Here is a 7,500-nt window from a genome sequence, read left to right on the forward strand (position 1 = left end):
GTTGTATCACGTACGGATTATACAACGATTGGTTTGCATATAATAGATTTAGTATTACAATATGTGCATATAGATTCTCAGTCGCATTTCTGGAAAACCAATAAACGCCAAAATAATTTCTGAAGATGAAATGCACGTTTTTATTGTATAATACGACTATTATTGTATAGTGCGAGTGTGTATACTTGTTTCCTGATCCACAAAATTCATTACAATGCGGAACATAATATACACACTAATCTATAATATATGCGAAATAAAGAATGTATAAAAAGGTCAAACGCTCAAAATAACAGATATAAATATTTTAAATAACATTAACGTATATGCAACCGTGTGATGTAAGAAGACGTTTGTGTTGTGTATTTACAGGCCGATTTCCATCAACTTACTTTCCTTAACTTCTAAAAAAAAATATATATCACGTCCATCCACACAAAAGGTAAGCACAGCACATTATCCATGAGCGACTTCGCTTGAAGTCACAATTGGTCAAGCATAGTTCTCTCCCATGTCATGTATGACGTCATGATCGGGCTAATAATTAGAAAATACGACCACAGGCAAAAATAATCACACACACACACGCACACATACACACACTTACTCACAAGTGTGCGCCCGTACAGCCAATGGCGTGATGAGATGGAGGGGCATCAGTGTATATGAGAGGTCGAGGCGCGCCAGGCGGTTAGTTGCCCTCGGTCAGTGGTGGAGGGAGGTACTGTACCCCGACGCACGCGCTCCAGTTGAGTTGGAAGTCCCTGTAAATCCTTCGCTTCTGACTCTCCGAATGTTGAATACTGCGACGACTGTTATTCAATAATTCGAAATGGATTGATCGAACTTATAAAAGAAAAGGTGTTTCCTTGGTGGTGATTTTTGCCAAAGCTTTAAAATCATGTTATCAAGGATTTGTACGTGTTGGTGATAAATAGATCTGAGTGAAGGGAAAACTCGAAAGCGTTGAGAGGAACTGCTGGCTGGATTGATTACTGAAGGTAAGTTTATGGATTTCCGTGACGTTTTACAGTGAAATTAAACTGTAAAACCTTACGTTTAGTTCTTGGAAGAGGGTTTTCTTAAGGAGAATAGGGATTCAAAGGTTTATTACGAATTAAATGATATCGAATGTTACTCGCCGAATAAGGAATGAATGGAAATGGAAACCGGTTACAGGCAGCCATCTAGTTTGCATTTTCCCTCTGTTCGTTTAGTGCAATTTCTTTCTCTCTCTCTCTCTCTCTCTCTCTCTCTCTCTCTCTCTCTCTCTCTCTCTCTCTCTCTCTCTCTCTCTCTCTCTCTCTCTCTCTCTCTTTTCTTTTACCTTTTCTTTCTCACTTTCCCTATCTCGCCATCTGTTTCTATTTCATGACAATTTATTTTTATCAATTGTTGGTAAATAAAAGCAAGATTTGGTTATTTTTGCTCTCATGACGTGTCACTATAAAAAGAGGGTGTCTGTGTTTTCACCTTGCAAGCTCCTGGTTACGTGCGCCACAACATGTAATTTTGTGTTCTCTGTGAAAAAAATGTATTGATATGTAAAACGTTTTTAACCATCATGAATCCCATAATAATAATAATGAGTAGCATACGCTGTCGATAAAGAGTAAAGATTATTATAATTTTTGTTCATGTTTTTTTTTTTATGAATTATATCGAGTCGGCATTTTCTCAAGTTTGTTTAGACTAGACGCCACGTCAAGAAACACACATGTAAACAAAGTCACACCTGACGTAGTGTACGGAATATGTGAATGGGCCGCTTTTTATGCGTGTAAATTAAGTTGTCCATGGGTTAACAGTATGTGAATAGTGTTGGTGAAAGTGTGGGCAGGTATGAGGTGAAATTAATGATGTTGTTTGGTATTGAAAGGGTAGTATATGTGTGTAGGCCTATGTGTGTGCGCTGTAGTTTTATCAGTATGAAGGAATGTTTTTTTTTACGGTATTGAAGTAAGCGTGGTGTGTTTATTGTGCGTGCAGATATGCTCGTTGGGTTTGGTATATTACCTCTGTTGGGCATTATGGAGTTCATCATGCGTACGTCATTAGCTTCGATGAACTCGCCTTCATCTCTCTTTCTCTCTCTCTCTTTCTCTCTCTCTCTCTCTCTCTCTCTCTCTCTCTCTCTCTCTCTCTCTCTCTCTCTCTCTCTCTCTCTCTCTCTCTCTCTCTCTCTCTCTCCCTCTCTCCCTCTCTCCCTCTCTCCCTCTCTCCCTCTCTCTCCCCTCCCTCCATCATCCTTCCCACCTTCCCTCTCAGCCTGGTTTCAGGAAGCCGACATCTTTGTTAAACAGATACGATCACCTTAATAATTCCTCCCACTGTATTGTGCGGTTAAGGACGGACACCATATCTTCCCGTTTGATCAGCTGAGGGTTTGATTTGACGGGCGTGATGATGTAAGGAGTTCGATCCACCTATGAAATGCAAATGGAGAGAGCTTCATATCTCGTGGTATTTATTCCTGTTGGTCGAGGAGTCTGTTTTTTTTTCTTCCCTATTTATTCTCATGTTCAGCGTTTTACGGAAGTTTGGCTTGGGATGTGGTGTAGTTTTAGCTACGTGGAGTATTGAATAGCAACGTATTGTATGATTGGAGTCTGTTCGGTGGGTGGAGAATCGATTTTCGATATAATGGATGTGGGCGTGTGCTCCCCAAAGACTTATTTGAGAGACAGTTGTTGAGAGATAGAGTAAGAGAGAGAGAGAGAAAGAGAAAGAGGGATAGATAGAAAGAGAGAGAGAGAGAGAGAGAGAGAGAGAGAGAGAGAGAGAGAGAGAGAGAGAGAGAGAGAGAGAGAGAGAGAGAGAGAGAGAGAGAGAGAGAGAGAGAGAGAGAGCAAGCGTTTGATCTTAAGGAAATATTCTGTTTTCCTTCATGAAAGAAAATTATACCAGATTACAAGTGTTATTTGGATTCTACCTATTGCATTAAAACAGATATATCCACATGGAAATAGATAATCTGCATGGGTTATTGCAAAGGTACCATAATAGGGAACAGGGTTGCGAAATTTCATGGCCCAACCATTCTCCACACGCCCACTCCACGCCCCATCCCCCCAATACACCTCCCCCCCCCACCTCCGCACCTTCCAGCCCGTATCTCAATCGGCAACCCCCTTACAGGTCGAAGTCGTGTAAACGATAGTCGTTCTTATACGATTTGTGACGTGTGTGTGTGTATGTGTCTGTGTGTGTGTTTGTGTGTGCGTGCGTGCGTTTGAGTGGTCAATCGATAGCGCAATGGCATGCGTGCAAGTCTGATTATCTCTTCAATAGCAAAAGTGCACCAATAGTTTGATAATATCATAGATTAACAATATTTATGACACAGATTTATGACCTTAAGTCCTCTTTATATGCGAAGTGGGATTGTCATTGTCATATCTGCGGTTTAGATATATTTAATGATATGGTTTTTACGGTCGATAGTCTTAAATGATAATGATAAGTTTAGTATTAATTGAACTCCGTCATGATTCCGGGCATTGAAAAAAATATCTGGTCTATCACTAGGGTCCAAAATCAATTCCGAAAACTAATTCCAGCTATTATTACTGTCCAAACAAACCCCAAGGTTACCTAACCGTGGAACATATTTCCTAGTTGGCAATAATGCTATTATTTGCTTGCCATCATATTTGTATTCATTGCCCGCATGCCTATATATCATTCCATTATGATACTACTAGTATGAGGTCCCACATATATTCTTTTGTGTATAGGCCTAAAACTCCCGTTTATCGTAAATTGTAATAAGTTAATACTAAACGTATATGATTTATATATGTTCATAAGTATGTGTATATATATATATATATATATATATATATATATATGTGTGTGTGTGTGTGTGTGTGTGTGTGTGTGTGTGTGCGTGTGAATTCACGTGTTTATATATATGTATGTGAACGTGTTTTTGAAAGTTCATGTATGTGTCTGTGTGCGTATGTAGGTCTATGTGAATGTGTGTGTGGATGTGTCTGTGTGTGTTTGTGGAGGTATGTGAATGTGCGCATGTTTGTATATAAATATATCTATCTATGAGTGTGCTCGTGAATGTATACGTATGTGTATGTATGTAAATACATCCATATGTATATATGTAAATACAGGAATGTATGTGTGAATATATAAGTATGTGTATGTAAGTAAATGCAATTCCCCATCTCTTTAGAATCTCGATAATGCCTAGGCGGTGGTTCTGAGACTCGGGAGTGAGTGAAAAGGGCGTGAGGGAACGGGGAAAAAGGAGGGTACGGCAGCTCCAATGAGGTGCTGAGTGACGGGGAAGATGTATGCAAATTTTGCGTTTTACTGTCAAGTTGTCTGAGGGATTAGGTGTTATATATTTTGGGATGAGTTTTAGCGAATTTGTCTCTCCTGTTTGTGGTTTATGGATCATATTTTTGGGGGGGAGTTAAATATCTTCATAATGTGTACATGTTTTGGTTTAAGCTGACGTGTATAGAATTACTCGCTTAATTTGACCAATTAATTCATAGAAATTCTTTCGAAGACTGACGTGCTAGGGACCATATCCCCACTTTTACGTGTGTCTCTCTTTTTCTTCCTATTCTCCCTTTCTTCTGATTTCTTCTTTCCCTGTCCTCTTTCTTTGTTTTTTTTTTAATTCTCTTAATCGTTTTTTCCTTTCTTATTTTTTGTCTCCCCTTCTTCCTTATTCCGTCCTTTAGCCTTTTCGTCTCTTTTCATCCTTCTCTTTTACTTTTCTCTAATTTCCCTTCTCTTCCCTTTCTCTTCCTTTCTATCATCTTATGTCCTCCTTCTCTTCCTTGCTATCGCTACTCATTTCCTCCTTTTTCCCTCCCCTTCTCTCATTCTTTCTATCACCTCTTCCCCCCCCTCCTTCCCTCGTTCTTTCTTCCCCCCTCTTCTCTCGTTCTTTCTATCACCTCTTTCCCCCCTCCTTCCCTCGTTCTTTCTGTCCCCTCACCCCTTCCATCCCCCTTTCCTTTCATCCATCACACCTTCCCTCGCCGCTTCACCACAACACTCCCGGTAAAAGAAATAAACACCGTGGTTATCACCTCTTAAATATTTTGCCGTCTGTCACTCCAGCTGAACCGGGTAAGTCCAGTCCTCAGGTGGGGAATTCGAGACCTGCTTTTGGGACCTTTTCTGTGAAGGTCTTTTGTCTTTTAAAAATCGGCTTTCAAAGGCCTTTCTGTTGGACGGAGCCATTAACCGGTCTCCCTTTTTTTCCTTCGTCATTGGCGCGGTTGAAGGGAGGGCCACTTTTATGGTCGTGAATGTGGAGATTGTATGTCTCGTTTTGCATAATGATCTCGAGCTTTGCAAATTTGCGGTCAGCATTACGCTTATTAGTAAAAAAAATGGATGCATTCATTAACACTTTAAGTAAAACTAAAATGTTGGTGAACGGTGGAAATGAATAAGGATGAGTTGGAAGATGATATATAGTCGCAAAAAAAAAAAAAAACACATAAGGTACTCGTAAAATCTTGGATCTGGATTGCGTATGTAAATCAAAGCTAGCTGTCGGGTGAGAATCAGAGTAGGGCGGACTCTCGTAATGTGGCGAGAAAATTCAGTCGAACCGCAGTGAGATCTTGGGCGCTTGGCTACAGACGTCTTAGCTTACGGGATTTTTATGCAGATGGAGGAGGTATCTTCACGACATGGAGGAGGGGAAGGGGAGTGTGTGTGGCGGGGGGAAGGGGGGAGTGCTTCCTAGGAGTATGTTCCGGAGGAGGGGGAGGGGGGTGATTCATTTCTAATAGTAAGAGACGATGTTGCAAGGTCTTATAGGTAGGGCGAACCAGAAACTGCATTCTTACATAAACTTACTTATGTTAAAGATACCTTTTTAAAATCAATTTTCGATGCCCTCGCTCAAACGATTTTCTAAAACATTCATACCTGTAAATCTCTCAGAATATTACAAAAGACGGAAGGACCCATTTTCGTCAGACGAAGATGCAAAGGACCTCATTACCGGCAACGTGATGCTGAACAAGGAGGAACACACCCGCGGGAGGGCTCAGCGGAGACCCAGGTAGCGGGAAAGAAGGGAGCTCAGTAGGGGAGAGGGGTGAGGTCGGGTCATGTGTCATAGAAAGAGGGCAGTCGCGGCGGCGGGAGGGAAGGAAGGAGCGGCGAGTGTGAAAGGAGGGGCATTCAGATGCTGCAGGGATTTTTCAGGGGTTTCAGGGTCGAGGAGAAAGGTGGCGAGAGGTAAGGGGAGAGGGATGTGAGGTGGAAGGGGAGGAGGGAGAAGGGAGGGGAGGGAGAGGGGGAGGGGAAAGGGGAGAGGAGGGAAGGGGGAGGGGGGGGGGAGGGGGAGGGGGAAAGGGAAGAAGGGGAGGAGGAGGAGGAGGGAGGGGGAAGGGGGGTGGGGGGGAAAGAGAGAGGGAGAGGGAAGGTGGGATGAGGAAAAGGGAGGAAAGAGGGAGGAGAAAAGGGAGGGAGAAAGGGGGGAGAGAGAGGGGGAAAAAGGAAAGGGAGAGGGGAAGGGGGGGAAAGAGGGGGGAGAGGGGAGGGAAAGGGGGAGAAGGAAGGGAAAGAAAGGAAAGGGGGGAAAAGGGTAGGAGTGGGGGAAAAGGGGAAGGGGGGGAAGAGGAGAGGGAAGGGGGGGGAGGGAGGGGGAAAAGGGAAAAAAAGGGAGGGGGGGAGAAAAAAGGGAGGGGGGGGAAGGGAAAGGAAAAAAGGGAAAGGGAAAGAGGAAAGGGAAAGAAAGGGGGGGGGAGAGGGAAGGGAAAAAAAGGGGGGAGAGAGGGGGAAGGAAAGGGGAAAGGGAGAGGGAAAAAGGGAGGGAAAGAAAAGGAGGGAAGAGGGGGAGGGAAGAAAGGGGAGGGGGGGAAAAGGGGGGGAGGGAAAAGAGGGAGAAGGGAGAAAGGGAGGGGGAGGGGAGAGGAGGGAGAGAGGAAGGGGAGAAAAGGGGAGGGAGAGGGGGAAAGGGGGAAAAAGAGAGGGAGAGAAAGGGGATGAAGAGGGAAAGGCAAGGGGAAAGGGAAAAGGGTAAGGGGAGAGAAAAGGGAGAGATTGAAAAGAGGGAGGGGAAGGGGGGAAAGAGGCCTGGCAGGGAAGAGGGGAGGGGGGGGGGAAAATGAGGGGAGAGAAAAGAGGGGGAAGAGAGAGGGGGGGAAAAAGGGGAGGGGGGAGGGGAGAGGGAAGAAGAGGGAAAGGGGAGAATGAGAGAGGGAAAGGGAAGAGGGAGAAGGGAGGGTAAAAAAAGGAAAAAAGGGTAAGGGGAAGAGGGGGGGGAAAAGAAAAGGGAAAAAGGAGAGGAGGGAGGGAAGGGAGGGAGGGAAAGAAAGGGGAAGGAGGGGAAAAAGAAAAGGAGGGAAGGAGGGAAGGAAAAAAAAAAGGAAAGGGGAGGAGGAGAAAGAGGGAGGGAAAAAGGGGAAAAAGGGGAAAGGGGGAAAAAAGAGGGGGGGGGAAGGAGGGGGAAAGGGGAGGGAGGGAGGGAGAAAGGGAAAGGGAGGGAGGAAGGGTAGAAGGGAA

General features: G+C 44.1%; 1 protein-coding gene across 1 annotated transcript in view; it reads left to right on the forward strand.

Annotated features, from left to right (window-relative positions):
• The first annotated feature begins 677 nt into the window (after positions 1-677).
• Positions 678-7,500, forward strand: part of LOC125042996 (facilitated trehalose transporter Tret1-like) — a 26,059-nt gene continuing 19,236 nt past the window's right edge. Inside the window, exon 1 of the mRNA XM_047638917.1 lies at positions 678-1,001. The gene's annotated coding sequence lies outside the window, so the exon portion shown is untranslated. The remainder of the gene's footprint in view (positions 1,002-7,500) is intronic.

The sequence above is a fragment of the Penaeus chinensis genome, chromosome 33 (genome assembly GCF_019202785.1).
Source record: "Penaeus chinensis breed Huanghai No. 1 chromosome 33, ASM1920278v2, whole genome shotgun sequence".
NCBI classification, from domain to species: Eukaryota; Metazoa; Arthropoda; class Malacostraca; order Decapoda; family Penaeidae; genus Penaeus; species Penaeus chinensis.